The 21,356-nt window shown below is 42.1% G+C and overlaps 1 protein-coding gene across 1 annotated transcript in view; it reads left to right on the top strand.

The window, feature by feature from the left end:
• LOC124720026 (tRNA-dihydrouridine(47) synthase [NAD(P)(+)]-like) overlaps positions 1-21,356 on the top strand; it is a 227,880-nt gene that overhangs the window by 47,403 nt on the left and 159,121 nt on the right. The gene's annotated exons all lie outside the window — the stretch shown is intronic.

The raw sequence follows: 21,356 nt of genomic DNA, 5'->3' as shown, positions 1-21,356 counted from the left end.
TTTGTCATTTCATGTGGAATGCAGAGGGACGAGATCTGCAGTCACTCCCATTACTGCAGCTCGCTTTTGTCTATTTTGTGGCAGTGCTGCGGCACGGAAATGTATTGCTGCAAACATTACCGAGTAACAGTGGCTGGCAACATAGTCAAACTTGGGGCTGTAATTGATGTGACTGGGCAATACTGTCAGCGATATGTAGTTTCTGTGGCCGGTCTAAATACACCTTTATGGACTTCTGGCACTGTCTGAAAATTTTTATGAGATGCGGTCATTACTTGTTAAGCATTTCTGGTTTCGTGACCAGAATATTGTGGCGTGCCATCGTTTCTCTTTTGATACTTAATGCAGTTAATTCCCCCCCCCCCCCCCCCCCGCTCTCTCTCTCTCTCTCTCTCTCTCTCTCTCTCTCTCTCTCTAGAGAGAGAGAGAGAGAGAGAGAGAGAGAGAGAGAGAGAGAGAGAGAGAGAGAGAGAAAAACTGCTTAAACTACAGTCCGATACAAGGATTATCCCAAAAGTAAGGTCTCCTGTTATTTTTATAAGTACGGAACTCTGTTTGTATCGCAGTTGGACACACTGTTATGAAGAGTGCTTCATGCACTGTGTGTAAACATGAGCACTCCACGCTGAGACGCTCATTCTTGGCTTGGCAGCCGTTGAGAATGGAGCTCCCGTTGGATGTTACCGCCAAGTGCGAATTGCGTGCAGTTATTTGGTTTTTGAATGCAAAGGGCACTGCACCAATTGAAATTCATTGCCAATTGACAGAAGTGTATGGTGAGTTGTGCATGGATGTCAAAAATGTTCGTAAGTGACTTAGAGAGATTGCAGCTGGTCGGACGGAAATTCACGACGAACAAAGGAGCGGGAGACCATAAATTTCTGAGGAGAAAGTATTGAAGGTTGAGCAAAGCATGCGTGGAGATTGACGGATCACTCCAGGTCTCTGCACGTTGGTTCCTAAGGTTTCCCGAAGCACTGCTCACAGAATTTTAATGGAAACAATGAACTACTGGAAGGTGTGTGCAAGATGGGTGCCACACATGCTGACTAACGGCCACATGCAGCAACGAATTGATGCTTCCCGCGCATTTCTTCACCGCCTTGCAACTGAACAGGACGACTTTCTCGACTCAGCTGTCACGGGTGACGAAACCTGGGCGTACCACTTTACACCTGAGGCCAAGCGGCAATCACGCCAGTGGCGGCATCCTTCTTCGCCAAAGCCGCGCAAATTCAAACACACACATTCTGCCTGTAAAGTCGTGACAACCGTTTTTTGGGATCGGAAAGGGGTATTGTTGGTCGACTTTATGCCCACTGGGACCACAATTAACACTGACAGGTACTGTGAGACTCTGAAAAAACTCAAACGGGCAATTCAAAACCGGAAAAGGGGAATGTTGAGCAAGGGCGTACACATTCTCCATGACAACGTTCGCCCACACATTGCTCGGCAAACCGTTGCTCTCCTGCAACATTTTCAGTGGAACATAATCACCCAGCCACCCTATAGTCCAGTGACTATCACTTTTTCCCTAGGTTAAAAGAACATTTGGCTGGAAAGCAATTCAGCTTAGACGACAAGGTGAAAGAAGAGGTTCATAACTTTCTGAACAGCATGGCGGGGCAAGCTGGTATGACATGGTCATACAAAAAATGCCACAGCATCTAGAAAAATGCATTGACAGAAATGGTGATTATGTTGAAAAATAGCTAAATGTTCAACCTGTAAACTGATGTAAAGCATTGTAGAAATAAACAGGTCTATGTACTTATAAAAAAAATAGGAGACTTTACTTTTGGGATCACCTTCGTAGTTGGTGTCTGTTACTTGCCACTACAGGGTTGCCAGCTGGTTATATATGACACATAAGCAAGGCAGGTCACTTGGGTCACTCCACAAATGCTCTTAGTATGAAACTCTGATCATATTGGAAATGGTTGCCGTGATATATGTCAGAAATGCGAGATGTTACGTCAGAAGCTGATTTTAAGTGAGCAATGACTAAACTGTGGCAGATGACAAATTTTGTAGCCCCGAATTTGAACTCGTGTCCTAAGTTAACAACAACCTCGTGATGTGCAATGTATCTGAGAAAATGGCAGTCAGCAATCTGTGGCAGAATTAAAAATCATTATTGCTTTGATGACTGTTATTGAAGCTCACCTCAATGAGCAAACCCAAGACAGAAAAAATTCAGTTTCAATACTAAAAGCAAACTGTAATTTCTCGCTACCATTGGTTACCTGAAACTATCCTCAAACTGGTTACACGAGCTGTCACGTTACCAACCTATCATCAGTTCTTGTTGGGACTCAGTTGCAGATTATGGGTGATACAGGCAGATTCCAAACAAAAAAATTAATATTTGGAAGAAAAATAAAGCATTACGATGATGAAAATGATGCAGCAGACAGTAAGAAATTAAAAAAAAAATTGAACCAATTAATTGAATAAAAATCTTAATCAAACTCTTTTGATTAGATTTAAGAATAAAAAATTCACTATATTTGAAGAGATTCAAACCTGTGAACTTCTACACCTCAAGTTAGTACACTAACCTTTGCACTGCGACACAACCTTGGGTTAGGTAGTTGTTATAGCTGTGGTGACCCAGTCCCAGTGGTGGATTGCAGCCTTCTCAAATTCAGCTTGAGTCAGTGTCATGCAAAGCTTATCTAATGGAAGCCGGTCTCTGTGATTATGGTAACAGTATATGTGACATGAATCACGCTTTGTATGGAAATATCCAGTAGTCTTTCATCAGTGCTGTGAATGAAAAGTGTATGTTTCATTAAGATCATTTTTGTGTGTGTGTGTGTGTGTGTGTGTGTGTGTGTGTGTGTGTGTGTGTGGGTGTGTGTGTCGCACACGCAGTTCTTTGGTCATTTGTGTAGAACCTGAAATGAAACTCCATTAAGATATTTTGGCTGAAACACATCCATCCAAATGGAAAAAAAAAAAAAATTGAAAAACCAACTCTAATGTGACTGACTGACAAGCATTTGACTCAAAATTGATGGGCTCAATGGATGATTGAAAACTGAGCACTTTTCGTCATTGTGTATGTGGTCTGCAAATGCATATTTTCATAGGAATCAAGGAAAGAAACCTCAACATCTGATGCTTATGCGCACATGAGATAATCACTGTTAGGTGAAAGTGCTACTGACATAATGCCCGAGACACATGGTTCGAGAACAGACAACCTGTGTGTTTCCTGCATTCTGCAGTTTAGTTTCTTTTTCCTCTCTTTCTATTTTTCCCATTTTGAAATTGGTAGAAATTCAAGCATTAATAATGTAAGTATATGAATAAAGGATAGTAACATGGCATCCAAATAAATCCTGATAACTTTGCTTTGTCGCGTTTACTCACCTTATCAAATCTCCTCACTTCCTTTCGAACAGCCAGATGGATGCTACTTCATAATATAACATATGAATGTTCGAAACAGATATACTTGTGACACTGAGAACGTCTATTGAATGCAGGCTTCTTGCCAACTACATTATCATTTCCAAAGATTCAGCACCAGACAGACTTAGTATACGTCTAAAATGTCCTCCATTCAGAAATTAATTTTGATGCGTGCCACACCCATGGCGCTGAGTGATAAATTCACAGCAGTCTTGATATAAGGCTTAAAATTTTAATTTTGGACTAATTCAAGTTGTTCGGGAAATTAATTTGCCTACCAAATTATTATTATTACTGATTTACTTGCCTTGTTAACCTAGCTATTCCTACCAGTTTCAATACATAACACTTAAGTGCCTGGCAGAGTATTCATCAAACTACCTTCAGGCTGTTTCTCTACTGTTCCACTTTTGAACAGTGCACGAGAAAAACAAACACTTAAATCTTTCCGTGAGACCTTAGATTTCTCTTATTTTATTACAGTAATCATGCCCCCCCCCTCCTCCCCCAGCCCCTCCTCCCATTCTCTGTGTGGAGGAGGAAATTGGTGACTGAAATTTCTTGAAAAAATGTCCCCACAACAAAAAACACCTGTATTTTAATGACTGCCTCCCCAACTTGCATATCGTGTGTGACACACTCTCCACTATTTTGAAATAATACAAAATGAGCTGCCCATATTTCAACTCTTTCAATGTCCACCATTAATCTCTTCTGGTAGGGATTCCATACCATGCATGAATACTCCAGAAGAGGATGGGCAGACATAGTGGAGGAAGTCTCTTAAGTAGATTTGTGGCATATGTAGGTTTTATGCCAATAAAACAGTCTTTGGTTTGCCTACTATACACTATTTTCTTTGTGGTTTAAGTTGTTTATAATTATAATACCTAGATATTCAGTTGAATTGACAACTGGTAGATTGGAATGAGTTATTATGTAAAGAAAATTTAATGGATTCCTTTTAGTACTCACATGGATTACCACAGACTTTTCATTTAGAGTCAGTTTTCACATTTTGAGCCATACAGGTATCTTGTCTAAATTATTTACCAATTAGTTTTGATCTTTCGGTGAATTAAGTAGATGGCAAATGATAACAGTAGAAAGGCGGAACACCGAAGAACTCCTTCGAATTGCGGTGTTGGAGGAAGCCTCTTAGAGTTTCGTAGACTGCAAAGAGAATGAATAGGTCAATATTAGAGCAAATAAAACCAGTGTGTTCCCTGGAAGGTCTGATATTAAAACAAAAGCTGACCTACTTTGGACACATCATGAGAAGATGTATTTCACTGGAAAAAACACATACGCTGGGTAAGATTGTAGGACAAGAAGAAGACATCAGAGATAAGATGGATCGATGGCATCCCATTACTTCTATGTTTCAACCTGGAAAACGTACTGGAGAAAGTGCAGGACAGGAGAAATTGGTATGCTTTGGTTCATGGGGTCACGGAGAGTCGGAACCGAATAATTGAATAGAGAGAGAGAGAGAGAGAGAGAGATGATAGCATCTTCTGCAAATGATTGAAGAGTACTGTTCAGATTTTCTCCAACTTTGTATGATTATGGAGAACAGGGGCGTGTAACACTTCCTTGGGGAACGTGAGATTTCAGTTCTTTTTACTTGATGACCTCCTGTTAGTTACTATGAACTGAGACAATACCCCATAGGCATGCAATTTGATTAGAAGCCACTTCTGAGGAAGGATGTCAAAAGTCTTCTGGAAATGTAGAAATATGGAATCAGTGTAAGATGCCCTGTTGATAGCACTAATTACTTCATGTGAATGGAGATGTAGTTGTATTTCACAAGAATGACATTTTCTAAACATGTGCTGACTATGTGAATAGATCAGTTTCTCTAAGGTATTTCATAATGATCAACCACAGTATCCCACCTGAAATGCAAGATATCAGAGACATTTGCTTTTCGAGGCATGCTGCCACAGAATGGTAGGTCTGCAACTGTTTGGTCCTGAGGAAATTGGATAATTTTTTATTTCATCCGTTTCAGTTTATTCAGCTGTAGTGGTTACCAGTTTCAGGCTGACATGCCCAGTCTCAAACCACACACCTTGCTATTAACCGTAATTATTCATACAGCATGGTACCAAAAGTCACAGCAAACTATACAGTGGACAACAAATACTCTAATTGATCTTAGCCTGTGTGTCTGTTGCAACTGACTGACACAATTAACATATCATAAATTTCTTTGAGATGGTAGAGTTCTGTTCACAAATCAACATAGTTTTAGAAAGCATTGCTTGTGGAAAACTCAGTGTGCCCTTTCTCGCTTAATATCCTGCAACCATGGACAAAGGGTAACAGACAGATTCCATATTACCAGATATTAGCAAAGCATTTGACGTGGCGCTCCACTGCAGACTGTTAACGAAAGTACGGACATATGGAATAGGTTCCCAGATAGGCAAGTGGCTTAAAGACTTCTTAAGTAATAGATCCGATTATGTTGTCCTCGAAGACGAGTGTTCACCCGAGACAGGTATCGTCGTGATTGCTCCAGTGATGTGTGATAGGATTGTTCTCATTTTCTGATGATAAATGATCTGGGCAGCAATCTACAGCTGTTTGCTGTCAGTGCTGTGGTGTACGGGAAGGTATTGTCATTGAGTGACTGTAGGATCACTTAGACAAAATTTATAGTTGGTGTGACGAATAGCAACTGGCTCTAAATTTAGAAAAATGTAAGTTAATTTGGATGAGTAAAAGAAACAATACTGTAATGTTAGAGTACAGCATTAGTGGTGTGCTACAGTTACATTGATTGAAGATCTTAGATATCTGGGCGTAACATCACAGAGCGATATGAAATGGAATGAGCGTGTAAGGGCAGTAACAAGGAAAGAAAATGGTCAGCTTCAGTGTATTGGGGCAATTTAGGGAACTTCTGGTTCACCTGTAAAGGAGACCACGTATAGAGTACTAGTGCTACCCTTTCTCAAGTATTGCTGTAGTGTTAGGGATCTCCACCAAGTCTGGTGAATTCAGATGTGGGCTGCTGGATTTGTTACCAGTAGGGTCTGTCACTTCACAGGCAGTATGGAGATGCTTCGGGAACTCAAATGGGAACCACTGGAGGAAAGGAGATATATATAGGGTCTTTAAATATGTCTGCTTGTGTCTGTATGTGTGGATGGATATGTGTGTGTGTGTGTGCGCGCGAGTGAATACCTGTCCTTTTTTCCCCCTAAGGTAAGTCTTTCCACTCCCGGGATTGGAATGACTCCTTACCCTCTCCCTTAAAACCCACTTCCTTTCGTCTTTCCCTCTCCTTCCCTCTTTCCTGATGAGGCAACAGTTTGTTGCGAAAGCTTGAATTTTGTGTGTGTGTTTGTGTTTGTTCGTGTGTATATCGACCTGCCAGCGCTTTCGTTCGGTAAGTCACCTCATCTTTGTTTTTATATATAATTTTTCACACGTGGAATGTTTCCCTTTATATATATATATATATATATAACAAAGATGATGTGACTTTCCAAACGAAAGCACTGGCAGGTCGATAGACACACAAACACACACACAAAAATCAAGCTTTCGCAACCAATGGTTGCTTCATCAGGAAAGAGGGAAGGAGAGGGAAAGACGAAAGGATGTGGGTTTTAAGGGAGAGGGTAAGGAGTCATTCCAGTCCCGGGAGTGGAAAGACTTACCTTAGGGGGAAGAAAAGACAGGTATACACTCCCGCGCGCGCGCACACACACACACACACACACACACACACACACACACACACACACACACACACACACACATATCCATCCGCACATACACAGTCACAAGCAGACATTTGTAAAGGCAAAAAGTTTTGGCAGAGATGTCAGTCGAGACGGAAGTACAGAGGCAAAGATGTTGTTGAAAGACAGGTGAGGTATGAGCGGCGGCAACTTGAAATTAGCGGAGGTTGAGGCCTGGTGGATAACGAGAAGAGAGGATATACTGAAGGGCAAGTTCCCATCTCCGGAGTTCTGACAGGTTGGTGTTAGTGGGAAGTATCCAGATAACCCGGACGGTGTAACACTGTGCCAAGATGTGCTGGCCGTGCACCGAGGCATGTTTAGCCACAGGGTGATCCTCATTACCAACAAACACTGTCTGCCTGTGTCCATTCATGCGAATGGACAGTTTGTTGCTGGTCATTCCCACATAGAAAGCTTCACAGTGTAGGCAGGCCAGTTGGTAAATCACGTGGGTGCTTTCACACGTGGCTCTGCCTTTGATCGTGTACACCTCCCGGGTTACAGGACTGGAGCAGGTGGTGGTGGGAGGGTGCATCGGACAGGTTTTACACCGGGGGCGGATACAAGGGTAGGAGCCAGAGGGTAGGGAAGGTGGTTTGGGGATTTCATAGGGATGAACCGAGAGGTTACGAAGGTTAGGTGGACGGCAGGAAGACACTCTTGGTGGAGTGGGGAGGATTTCATGAAGGATGGATCTCATTTCAGGGCAGGATTTGAGGAAGTTGTATCCCTGCTGGAGAGCCACATTCAGAGTCTGATCCAGTCCCGGAAAGTATCCTGTCACAAGTGGGGCACTTTTGTGGTTCTTCTGTGGGAGGTTCTGGGTTTGAGGGGATGACGAAGTGGCTCTGGTTATTTGCTTCTGCACCAGGTCGGGAGGGTAGTTGCGGGATGCGAAAGCTGTTATCAGGTTGTTGGTGTAATGGTTCAGGGATTCCGGACTGGAGCAGATTCGTTTGCCACGAAGACCTAGGCTGTAGGGAAGGGACCGTTTGATGTGGAATGGGTGGCAGCTGTCACAATGGAGGTACTGTTGCTTGTTGGTGGGTTTGATGTGCACGGATGTGTGAAGCTGGCCATTGGACAGATGGAGGTCAACATCAAGGAAAGTGGCATGGGATTTGGAGTAGGACCAGGTGAATCTGATGGAACCAAAGGAGTTGAGGTTGGAAATGAAATTCAGGAGTAGTTCTTCACTGTGAGTCCAGATCATGAAGATGTCATCAATAAATCTGTACCAAACTTTGGGTTGGCAGGCCTGGGTAACCAAGAAGGCTTCCTCTAAGTGACCCACGAATAGGTTGGTGTACGAGGGGTCCATCCTGGCACCCTTGGCTGTTCTCTTTAATTGTTGGTATGTCTGGCCTTCAAAAGTGAAGAAGTTGTGGGTTAGGATGAAGCTGGCTAAGGTAATGAGGAAAGAGGTTTTAGGTAGGGTGGCAGGTAATCAGCGTGAAAGGAAGTGCTCCATCGCAGCGAGGCCCTGGACGTGTGGAATATTTGTGTATAAGGATGTGGCATCAATGGTTACAAGGATGGTTTCCGGGGGTAACACATTGGGTAAGGATTCCAGGCGTTCGAGAAAGTGGTTGGTGTCTTTGATGAAGGATGGGAGACTGCATGTAATGGGTTGAAGGTGTTGATCTACGTAGGCAGAGATACATTCTGTGGGGGCTTGGTAACCAGCTACAATGGGGTGGCCGGGATGATTGGGTTTGTGGATTTTAGGAAGAAGGTAGAAGGTAGGGGTGCAGGGTGTCGGTGGGGTCAGGAGGTTGATGGAGTCAGGTGAAAGGTTTTGCAGGGGGCCTAAGGTTCTGAGGATTCCTTGAAGCTCCGCCTGGACATCAGGAATGGGATTACCTTGGCAAACTTTGTATGTGGTGTAGTCTGTAAGCTGACGCAGTCCCTCAGCCACATACTCCCGATGATCAAGTACCACGGTCGTGGAACCCTTGTCTGCCGGAAGAATGACGATGGATCAGTCAGCCTTCAGATCACGGATATCCTGGGCTTCAGCAGTGGTGATGTTGGGAGTAGGATTAAGGTTTTTTAAGAAGGATTGAGAGGCAAGGCTGGAAGTCAGAAATTCCTGGAAGGTTTGGAGAGGGTGATTTTGAGGAAGAGGAGGTGGGTCCCGCTGTGACGGAGGACGGAACTGTTCTAGGCAGGGTTCAATTTGGATAGTGTCTTGGGGAGTTGGATCATTAGGAGTAGGATTAGGATCATTTTTCTTCGTGGCAAAGTGATATTTCCAGCAGAGAGTACGAGTGTAGGACAGTAAATCTTTGACGCGGGCTGTTTGGTTGAATCTGGGAGTGGGGCTGAAGGTGACGCCTTTGGATAGGACAGAGGTTTCGGACTGGGAGAGAGGTTTGGAGGAAAGGTTAACTACTGAATTAGGGTGTTGTGGTTCCAGATTGTGTTGATTGGAATTTTGAGGTTTTGGAGGGAGTGGAGCTGGAAGTGGGAGATTGAGTAGATGGGAGAGACTGGGTTTGTGTGCAATGAGAGGAGGTTGAGGTTTGCTGGAAAGGTTGTGAAGGGTGAGTGAGTTGCCTTTCCGGAGGTGGGAAACCTGGAGATTGGATAGTTTTTTGAGGTGGAGGGTGGCATGCTGTTCTAATTTGCGGTTGACCTGTAGGAGGATGCTCTGAACAGCCGGTGTGGATGTGGGAGAGGAAAGATTGAGGACTTTTATTAAGGATAGGAGTTGACGGGTGTGTTGACTGGCTGAATTGATGTGTAGGTGAAGGATTAGGTGGGTGAGGGCAATGGATTGTTCAGTTTGGAACTGGTATAGGGACTGATGGAAAGAAGGGTTGCAGCCAGAGATGGGAACTTTAAGTGTGAGGCCTTTGGGGGTAATGGCAAATGTCAGACAAGCCTGAAAAAATAAAATATGGGAGCGTAATCTGGCTAGGGCGAAGGCATGTTTGCGGAGGGAATGTAAATAAAACTTAATGGGGTCGTTGTGGGGGTGTTGTGAGGGTGACATGGTATTAGAAGGTGGAAAGTGTAACATGAGGCTGAAATGAAAATGAAAATAAAAATATATGGGGAGAGATAAAGGTGAAGTAGAAAGCAACTGGAGATCTGGTGTGAAATACAGGATATAACAGCGTGGAGAGCTGCATCAGACCAGTCTTTGGACCGAAGACCACCTTCATTCGCTTGCCAAATCTCTCTCTCTTTTCCCCTGACTGCTTCCTCAGTTTACAGATTGAATAAAATAAAGGATATATTGCAACCTTGCCTCATATCCTTTGACTCTTACAGCTGTGCCGAGCTACATAGAAATGAGGCCCTCCGTCAGAAATTTTGAGCTCAATGGGAGGGCCACGTTTTACTAAACTATTGCCCTGGTATGTGTGAGGAATGAATTTGTTTTTCTTCGATTAAGTTCTGTAAATTTACCCTCCCTCACGTCTTTTGTTGATTTTTCACTCATTTCATAATAGATTCTTTTAATAAGCTATGAAAAGAGTAAGATTTAAAAATAACTGTTTTACTTATCATCTTTTCTCGTAGTTGGCTCCAGTTCTTCATGTCCAGGGTTTTTTTCTTGAGGCTGAAGTTTTTGACATTGTAGTTTCCAAATGACACAACTGTTGAAGAATTGCCTGTTTTTATCTTGATGTTTATTTTTTTCTCATTTTTCTATTTTGCACTGTCTTTACAATTTCCGCTTCATTATCAAAAACTACATTGTTATTGCCAAACATAAAAACACTTTCGACCACAACCGAGGCGTGTCTACTATTACTCATTCTGCGGTACTAACAGTATTCCAAAGAGTTTACAGATTTGATTGACAAATGAATTTCTATTAATCTGTACCATTATTTTATAAATGAATCCAGAAATAAACATACTAAATATTGTCTGATAGTGCAATTAATAATAGGAATTTTAAGTGTGCCAAATATTTCGTAATTTCAAATGTTTCTAAAAATAAAAGAATATTTTTAACTGTACATATAGACCTAGTACATATTGATTTTAGCGCAAAATATAATACATCGTGTACAAAGTCATATGAAATTCCTTTAGGAAAACAGCTGAGATAATATTAACTTAAGAGTTAAATTCGAAAATATTTTTGGTATTGGTTACTTCTGTTGAATAAAATTAATTTTAGAGGAGGGTGTCCCTTTACAGTGCTCACTTGCGACATATGTCCATGTGCCATTTAACTACATACTCTAATTGCTAGTCACTGCAAATTACACATTGATAGATCTCTGATGAGTCTTGGCAGCCTGTGAGAATAAATGTGTTTCATAACAGGCTGTAAACATTATCACAGCTGATTTTCGCGAACAGCATTTTGCAGTTAAGTTGTCTGTTGTCTTGAAGAAAAATGTTACTGAAACGTACAGCAGTCTGGAGAGAGCTTAACGGGATTGTGGAATATTTCATCGAACACGTTTCTGATGGCATTGTGCATTCAAAACTGGCTGGGAAAATGTGAATTGTAGGAAGGAGCAGGTGCACCTGGCCTGTTTCTGCCATAAGAGAAACAACAACCGACACAGCAGGTGCTATTATTTGAGAGGTCTTAGGCCGTACTGTGAGACAGCTCGCACACATCCTCGGGATATCAGTTCGGAGCACTCTCACAGTTCTAGAATGACATTTGGAAATGTCTAGGTTTTGTGCATGATGGATACCGCAACTGTTTACTCCACAGCATGTGCAGGCTCGTGACAATGTGTGGCACTAATGGAAACAATGTGTTGTAAATGAGAGCAGTGCTTGGCGGCGAGGCATCATCACTGCTGATGAAACGTGTGTGTATTGTTGATGTGTTTCAGGTTTGCTTGGGCTGTGTGGTGGTTTTTTACAATTCAGTTCGTGCACCTAACACTGAAATAAGTGGCCACCTGAACACTCGTTTTATATACAATGAATGTGCACCCTGAATATTTGGTCACTGCTAAGTATTATTAATAAGGGTCCAGCTAGTCTGTGCCAGGAATGTGTGTGCCTTCTTGCTCTGACTTAGCTCAGACTTCACCTTCTTACAGGCTGCAAATAAAGCTGCTGAAAATTAACTTCTCATTTTCTCATTCACTCTACTGCATAAATAAGAAGTGAGGTTCAGAATGAGAGTTTCACTCAGCATCGGAGTGTGCGCTGATATGAAACTTCCTGGCAGATTAAAACTGTGTGCCGGACCGAGACTCGAACTCGGGACCTTTGCCTTTCGCAGGCAAGTGCTCTACCATCTGAGCTACTCAAGCACGACTCACGAACCATCCTCACATCTGCCAGTACCTCGCCTCCTACCTTCCAAACTTCACAGAAGCTCTTCTGTGAACCATGCAGAACTAGCACTCCTGGAAGAAAGAATATATGGTAGAGCGCTTGCCCGCAAAAGGCAAAGGTCCCGAGTTCGAGTCTCAGTTCGGCACACAGTTTTAATCTGCCAGGAAGTTTCAAGTTATTCTTATATGATCTTCAAAATTACAGCTCGATACATGGTAAATGAGGACAGCTACCAACTCTCATACTGTCTATCTGTACTACAAACATAACAGATCTGATATTCAACTTGATAATTTACATACTACTACTACTACTACTACTACTACTACTACTACAACGTAGTAGGTGAATATGGAATGGGAGTAAGGAATGAAAGAGGAAGCTGCCTGGTAGAATTCTTCACAGCACATAGCTTAATCATAGCTAACACTTGGTTCAAGAATCATGAAAGAAGGTTGTTCATATGGAAAAAGCCTGGAGATACTGGAGGGTATCAGATAGATTATATAATGGTAAGACAGTGATTCAGGAACCAGGTTTTAAATTGTAAGGCATTTCCAGGGGCAGATGTGGACTCTGCCCACAATCTATTGATTACGATCTGTAGATTAAATCTGAAGAAACTGCAAAAAGGTGAAAAATTGAGGAGATGGGACCCGGATAAACTGAAAGAACCAGAAGTTGTAGAGAGCTTCAGGGAGAGCATTAGGGAACAATTTACAAAAATGGGGGAAAGAAATACAGTAGAAGAATCGGTAGCTGTGAGAGAAGAAATAGTGAAGGTAGCAGAGGGTGAAGTAGGTAAAAAGATGAGGGTTTATAGAAATCCTTGGGTAACAGAAGATATATTGAATTTAATTGATGAAAGGAGAAAATACAAAAATGCAGTAAATGAATCAGGCAAAAAGGAATACAAACGTCTCAAAAACGAGATTGACAGGAAGTGCAAAATGGCTAAGCAGGGATGGCTAGAGGACAAATGTAAGGATGTAGAGGCCTATCTCACTAGAGGTACGATAGATACTGCCTACAGGAAAATTAAAGAGACCTTTGGAGATAAGAGAATGACTTGTATGAATATCAAGAGCTCAGATGGCAACCCAGTTCTAAGCAAAGAAGGGAAAGCAGAAAGGTGGAAGGAGTATATAGAGGGTCTATACAAGGGCGATGTTCTTGAGGACAATATTATGGAAATGGAAGAGGAGGTAGATGAAGATGAAATGGGAGATACGATACTGCGTGAAGAGTTTGTCAGAGCGCTGAAAGACCTGAGTCGAAACAAGGCCCCGGGAGTAGACAACATTGCATTAGAACTACTGACAGCCTTGGGAGAGCCAGTCCTAACAAAACTCTACCATCTAGTTAGCAAGTGTATGAGACAGGCGAAATACCCTCAGACTTCAAGAAGAATATAATAATTGAAATCGCAAAGAAAGCAGGTGTTGACAGATGTGAAAATTACTGAACTATCAATTTAATAAGCCATGGCTGCAAAATAATAACACGAATTCCTTACAGACGAATGGAAAAACCTGTTAGAAGATCAGTTTGGATTCCATAGAAATGTTGGAACACTTGAGCCAATACTGACCTTATGACTTATCTTAGAAAATAGATTAAGGAAAGACAAACTTACGTTTCTAGCATTTGTAGACTTAGAGAAAGCTTCTGACAATGTTGACTGGAATACTCTCTTTCAAATTTTGAAGGTGGCAGGGGTAAACTACAGGGAGCGAAAGGCTATTTACAATTTGTACAGAAATCAGATGGAAGTTATAACAGTCGACGGGCACAAAAGGGAAGCAATGGTTGGGAAGGGTGTGAGACAGGGTTGTAGCCTATCCCCGATGTTATTCAATCTGTATATTGAGCAAGCAGTGAAGGAAACAAAAGAAAAATTCTGAGTAGGAATTAAAATCCATGGAGAAGAAATAAAAACTTTAAGGTTCGCCGATGACATTGTAATTCTGTCAGTCAGCAAAGGACCTGGAAGAGCAGCTGAACGGAATGGACAGTGTCTTAAAAGAAAGATATAACATGAAGATCAACAAAAGGAAAACGAAGATAATGGAATGTAGCCGAATTAAATTGGGTGATGCTGAGGGAATTAGATTAGGAAATGAGACACTTAAAGTAGTAAAGGAGTTTTGCTATTTGGGGAGCAAAATAACTGATGCTGGTCGAAGTAGAGAGGATACAAAATGTAGACTGGCAATGGCAAGGAAAGCGTTTCTGAAGAAGAGAAATTTGTTAACATCGAGTATTGATTTAAATGTCAAGGAAGTCATTTCGAAAAGTATTTGTATGGAGTGTAGCCATGTATGGAAGTGAAACATGGATGATAAATAGTTTGGACAAGGAGAGAATAGAAGCTTTTGAAATGTGGTGCTACAGAAGAATGCTGAAGATTAGATGGGTAGATCACATAACTAATGAGTAGGTATTGACTAGAATTGGAGAGAAGAGGAGTTTGTGGCACAACTTGACTAGAAGAAGGGATCGGTTGGTAGGACATGTTCTGAGGCATCAATGGATTACAAATTTAGCATTGGAGGGCAGCATGGAGGGTAAAAATCATAGAGGGAAACCAAGAGATGCATACACTAAGCAGATTCAGAAGGACGTAGGTTGCAGTAGGTACTGGGAGATAACGCAGGATAGAGTAGCATGGAGAGCTGCATCAAACCAGTCTCTGGACTGAAGACCACAACAACAATAATTTACATATTTATTATCTTTGACATTTTGCATTTCCACACCACCCCTCAGTGGACCTAGTATCTCCTCCACAACAGGTAGGGTCGTCTGACTGTTACCCACTTCTGTACAGTCACTGGATTGTTAGCTCTGGTATCAGCACCCACGATTTAAAACACCTCCCAACAGTGAGGTGCTCACCACCTATCGACCACTCTCTGTCACAAACATCTATTCTCTGACATATCTACTTACGGAAGTGATACCTCTCATTTGAGGAATGGAATGTATCGCTAGACAGTTACGACCCAAAGATGAAGCGGAGCAGTGCAGTATTTATGCAACACGGTCAATTCCCATCACAAAAGGCATGAGTGGAGAAGTTGACAAGTAAGGCAGTGTTGAACTACAGGGTGATTCAAAAAGAATACCACAATTTTAGGAATTTAAAACTCTGCAATGACAAAAGGCAGAGCTAAGCAGTATCTGTCGGCGAATTAAGGGAGCTATAAAGTTTCATTTAGTTGTACATTTGTTCGCCATTTCAGCCAATAAAGTTTTTGGTCCCTTTTTCTTCGAAGGTGCTACTGTAACTGGACTACAGTATCTGGAGATGTTAGAGAATTGGCTGTTCCCTCAGCTCGAACAAGAAGCACAACAATTCATATTTCAGCAGGATGGAGCGCCACCACATTGGCACTTATCTGTCCGTAACTACCTGAACGTCAACTACCCGATCGGCCGCCAGGCAGCCCGTGACAGAGCACTTCATCACTGGCCTCCAAGAAGCCCTGATCTTACCCCCTGCGATTTTTTTCTTATGGGGGTATGTTAAGGATATGGTGTTTCGGCCACCTCTCCCAGCCACCATTGATGATTTGAGACGAGAAATAACAGCAGCTATCCAAACTGTTACGCCTGATATGCTACAGAGAGTGTGGAACGAGTTGGAGTATCGGGTTGATATTGCTCGAGTGTCTGGAGGGGGCCATATTGAACATCTGTGAACTTGTTTTTGAGTGAAAAAAAACCTTTTTAAATACTCTTTGTAATGATGTATAACAGAAGGTTATATTATGTTTCTTTCATTAAATACACATTTTAAAAGTTGTGGTATTCTTTTTGAATCACCCTGTATTTTTGAACACCGTGCGATCCTGTACGCTCACAGAGTTTCAAGACGCACTACAGTTACTGCTGATTACTCTAAGAACATCCTGAAGTAACTGGTAAAGGCTTAAGACCACAAAAAGTGAAGGAACCCCATTGGACAATGGAAGCTTCATCACGGTGGCACCAGGACACGTGCTGCTAGTGCTGTTATTGAGATCCTATTCCAAAAATGCATCTCTATGCTACACAATCTGCCTTGTAGTCACGACTTGGCTTTGTTTGACTTATCTTAGCTCAGTGGCTGAAAAGGAAGTTAGGAGGTGTCAGTTTGATAAGACTAAGGCAGTGAAAGATTTATAGCTGACCTTGAAGAGGATGCCCAGGTCTCCCAGGAATGGAAAAGGCGGCGGGGCAAGTGCACTGCATGGGGGTTGGCAGAAATAAGTCTGTATGAACAATTTTTTCAAATAAATTGTTGTGTGAGCATTAGTGCGAGTCTGAAATAAACCTGGCAGGTGAAATACCTACAGAGTTAAAAAGAATGTAATAATTTCAGTTCGAAAAAACAGTAACACTTTCTTACAAGAGCATTATTTTTAACCTATTTCTACAACATAACATAACATCAAATCTTGTGTGTGAAAGTAACTGGCTGTAAATGCTGTTGATCTCACAGTATGTTTTTCTTAGTGTCTACATCTACATATATACTCCGCTAGCCACCAAGCAGTGTGTGGCAGAGGGCACAATTCGCGCCAAAGTCATATTTCCCCCCCTCTGTTCCACTCGTGGATCGCGCGAGGGAAAAACGACTGTCTGAACGCCTCAGTACGAGCTCTAATTTCCCTTATCTTTGAATGGTGATCATTACGCGATTTGAAAGTATATGCTGTACATCCTCGGTCAAGATAGGATTTCGAAATTTAGTGAGCAGTCCCTTCTGTTTAACGCGCCGTCTATCTGCAAGTGTGACCCACTTCAAACTTTCTATGAGATTTGTAATGCTCTCACGATGGCTAAATGTACCAGTCACGAATCTTCCCGCTCTTCTTTGGACCTTCTCAGTCTCTTGCATCGGACCCAACTGGTAAGGGTCCCATACAGACGAACAATACTCCAAGACTGGACGAACTAACGTATTGTAAGCTATGTCCTTTTTTGAAGGACTGCATCGCTTCAGGATTCTACCAATAAACCGATATCTAGAGTTTGCCTTACCCGTTACTTGCGTAATCTGATCATTCCGTTTGAGATCATTTCGAATAGTCACAGCCAGATACTTGACTGATGTTACCGCTTCCAAAGACTGGGCATTTATTTTGTACTCGTACATTAATGGGGATTTTCGCCTTGTTATACGCAGTAGGTTACACTTACTAATATTGAGAGATAACAGCCAGTCATTACACCACGCATTTATTTTGTGCAAATCCTCAATCATTTGTTCACAACTTTCGTGTGATACTAGTTTCCTGTAGACCACAGCATCATCGGCAAACAGCCTAATGCCGCTGTCAGTACCATCAACCAGATCATTTATGTAAATCGTAAAAAGCAGCGGACCTATTACGCTGCCCTGGGGCACACCTGATGTTACGCTTGTTTCTGTTGAAGTCAACCCATTCAGCACGACATACTGCTCTCTGTCTGTTAGAAAACTTTCTATCCAAACGCATATGTCGTCGGATAGACCGTAAGCGCGCACTTTTTGTAGCAAGCGACAGTGCGGAACAGAGTCGAACGGGTTTCGAAAGTCGAGGAATATGGCATCAACCTGGGAGCCGGTATCTAGAGCCTGTTGTATATCATGCACAAAGACGGCCAGCTGTGTCTCGCATGACCGCTGTTTCCTAAAACCACACTGGTTTCTGCAGATGACCTTCTCAGAGTCTAGAAAGGTCATTATGTCTGAATACAAAATATGTTCCACGATTCTACAGCAAATTGATGTTGGTGAAATTGGCCAGTAATTATTTGCATCCATTTTCTACCCTTTTTATAGATTGCTATGACCTGGACCTTGTTCCAGTGCTATGACCTGGACCTTGTTCCAGTCCCATGGAACTTCCCACTGTTCCAATGATTTCTGATAGATGACAGATAAGAATGGGGCTATATTTGTAGCATAGTTAACATATAATCTTATGGGGATACCGTCTGGGGCAGATGCCTTCCTGGCGTCTAAGGATCTCAACTGTTTTACAATCCCAGATGCACTAAACACTATGTCAGCCATCCTTGCATTTGTTCAATAAATGAAAAGGGGAATGGTGCTGTATTAAATCTTCTTAATTGCTTGAACATTGCCACCACCACCACCACCATGTGTGTCCTCTTATATGTCTCGAAACTAAGCAGCAATCAACTGTTTGCGTCTTCAAAGATGAACCGAAGCCAACAAAAATGATTTGTTGGTGAAATACTTCCAAGAAAATGAAGGCTTGTTTTTTCTGTTACACTGCTGTAGGGGGTCAGAGAAGAGGTGACACTGAATGGTATCGATAAATTCGGCAAAGCCGACCAAACACTTTGCATCATTCTTCACATAATGATGACAACTTTTTCGGAGCAAATCACTGAAGGATCGGTTGACACAAAGTAAAACTATGGAATCAATGTCTCATTTCTGTCTTTATTTTAATTTCCTGGCCACTCTTTTTGTCCCATTTTTTGTGAGATAGCAAATGCATCAGCAACGATTTTAATTGCCTGAAGAAGCTGTTGAACTCCTTAAAAGCCAATTTTTTCAAGGTACTAACAACCGAGATAAAAAATGTTTGCAGAATTTGTTTGCACACGTGCAAGAGTATATAAATGTCAAGGATAGATATTTTTTTCAAACACTAGAATTAGTTATGAAATAATTTTTTCATTCAGTTGTTTACATTCCAAAAACTCTTTATATTATAAGGTAACTTAGCATATAATCTTCCTCGAAGGTTTTTCGATAGTTATTTATTGTTTTTTGAGCAGTAGAAAGTGTACGTTGGAATATCGACAATATTAAAAAAAAGTAGATTGCTGTTCAGTCTTTTCGTCATTCTTGTCTTTAACTCAGTGTCAGTAGCAATCTATACTTTTCAGAATATTGTTAATTACACTGGGGTGACAAAAGTCGTGGGATATTTCCTAATATACATTGTCTGTGATGAGAGGTGATGCCACAGTGCAGCAACTCGATGTGGCGTGGACTCGACAATTCGTTGGAAGTTCCCTGCAGAAATATTGAGCTGTGCAGCCTCCTTAGCTGTCTGTAATTGCAAAAGTGTTGCCAGTGCAGGATTTTGAGCACAAACTGACCTCTCGATTATGTCCCGTAAATGTTTGACGAGAACTGGGTCGGGGGATCTGGGTGGCAGAGTTATTTGCTCGAATTGTCCAGAATGTTGTCGAAACCAGTCGCGAACAGCTGTGGCACGGTGCACTGTCGTTGACAAAAATTCCATCGTTACTCGGGAACGTGAAGTCTGTGAATGGCTGGAAATGGTCTCCAAGTAGCTGGACACAAGCAAGGATCCTGTCCATTCCGTGCAAGCGCAGCTCACACCATTATGGGGCCACCACCAGCTTGCACAGAACCATTATGACAGCTTATGGCTTTGTGGGGTCTCCCCCTCTTACCAACAGAGATCAGGACTTGTCCGACTAGACCACTGTTTTCCAGCTATCTGTGGGCCAACATATATGGTCATTAGCTCAGAAGAGGTGCTGGAGACGTAGCCGTACTCTTAGCAAAGGCACTCGCATCGATTGGCTGCTGCGGTAGCCCATTAATGTAGAGATGGGTCGAACTCATTCGTTCCCGTGAACTACTTCATTCATTTCACTCTTTGCCGTGAAGCGTTCAAATGACGTAGTTCATTAATGAAGTACGGAAGCGTGATGAAGTTGCCCAGTTCGCCGCTCAGCTGCAGCTACACTTGCTTCGCCTCGTTCGTACAATAAAGCTTCCTAATACATCATAATTTTACCAACAGATGGCCGAACTATGCCGCGTCTGAGTTAACTTGAGTACAGCATGGTCAAAAGGGACAAAGGAAAGATAAACAGAGAAGTCTGTCACATATAAAGAAGGTATTACATTTAATCTTGCTCGACATTTTCTCATGAAACGCCCCAAAAATTCTTTACCTGCCAGATGAAACATTATTTGTTGTATTCATGGACTGAAAACTAGGGCTAGCAACGAAATGCCGTCCAATTTTATGTTCCTTTTAAAATTTAATCCAAAATAGAATGAGTATGTTTACCACTGTCACGAAATCTATATACCTACATTAAGTAATTATTCAGAAGTTTTCCTGTAGATTTTATTTTTATTGAGAATAATAACCCTCCAGATTCAAAATGTAAACTGTCACCTGTAGTCATTGGTATGATTTCAGGTAAAATCCCTCTTTCAGTGTTATTAACAAACCTTTTATTTTCATGTTGGCAGTGCGTGCTCACACAGCCAGCCTCTTCGTTTGTGTCTTTAATATTCATTTGTCTGCAAGTGCTGCCAACGGTAGGCTACCCGTAGACACGAAGTTTAACTGCACAAATAGTAACGGGTAATGATGTCAGCACTGCAAGAAGCAGCTGACGCTGCCTTCCCCTCGCCCCTCACCTTCCCAAGCCCTCGTAAACCTATCGTTCCGCACAAACACCGCGCGATTAGTCGACAGGCAGTAGAGGGAGGACTGAAGTGAAGGGAGGATGAGTGACGTAGCACCGATGTAGTGGGAGAGGGAGAGGGGAAGAGAGTGAGTGAACTAGAAAATAATGTGGAGTGTGCTATCTGAAGAGTTTCAAGTACCAGTTCATTCAAACTGAGTGGTTAGTTCACACTTCACTGGAGTAAAGCATTCATTTGAACGACTCATTCACGAGCTCCCCATCACTACATTAATATCAAATTTCTGTGCTTTGTTCTAACAGATACAGTTGTCGTATACCTTGCATTGAATTCTGCAGTTATTTGACAGCTAAGCCGCTGCTCTTGGTTGTTAAGTGAAGACCGTCTGCCACTACATTGTCTGTGGTGAGAGGTGATGCCTGAAACTTGGTATTCTCGGTGCACTCTTGACACTGTGGATATCGAGTTCC

This window comes from Schistocerca piceifrons, chromosome 11, assembly GCF_021461385.2.
Source record: "Schistocerca piceifrons isolate TAMUIC-IGC-003096 chromosome 11, iqSchPice1.1, whole genome shotgun sequence".
In the NCBI taxonomy this organism is placed as follows: Eukaryota; Metazoa; Arthropoda; class Insecta; order Orthoptera; family Acrididae; genus Schistocerca; species Schistocerca piceifrons.
Note: the sequence above shows the minus strand (reverse complement) of the source record. Positions and strands in the feature narration are given on the sequence as shown.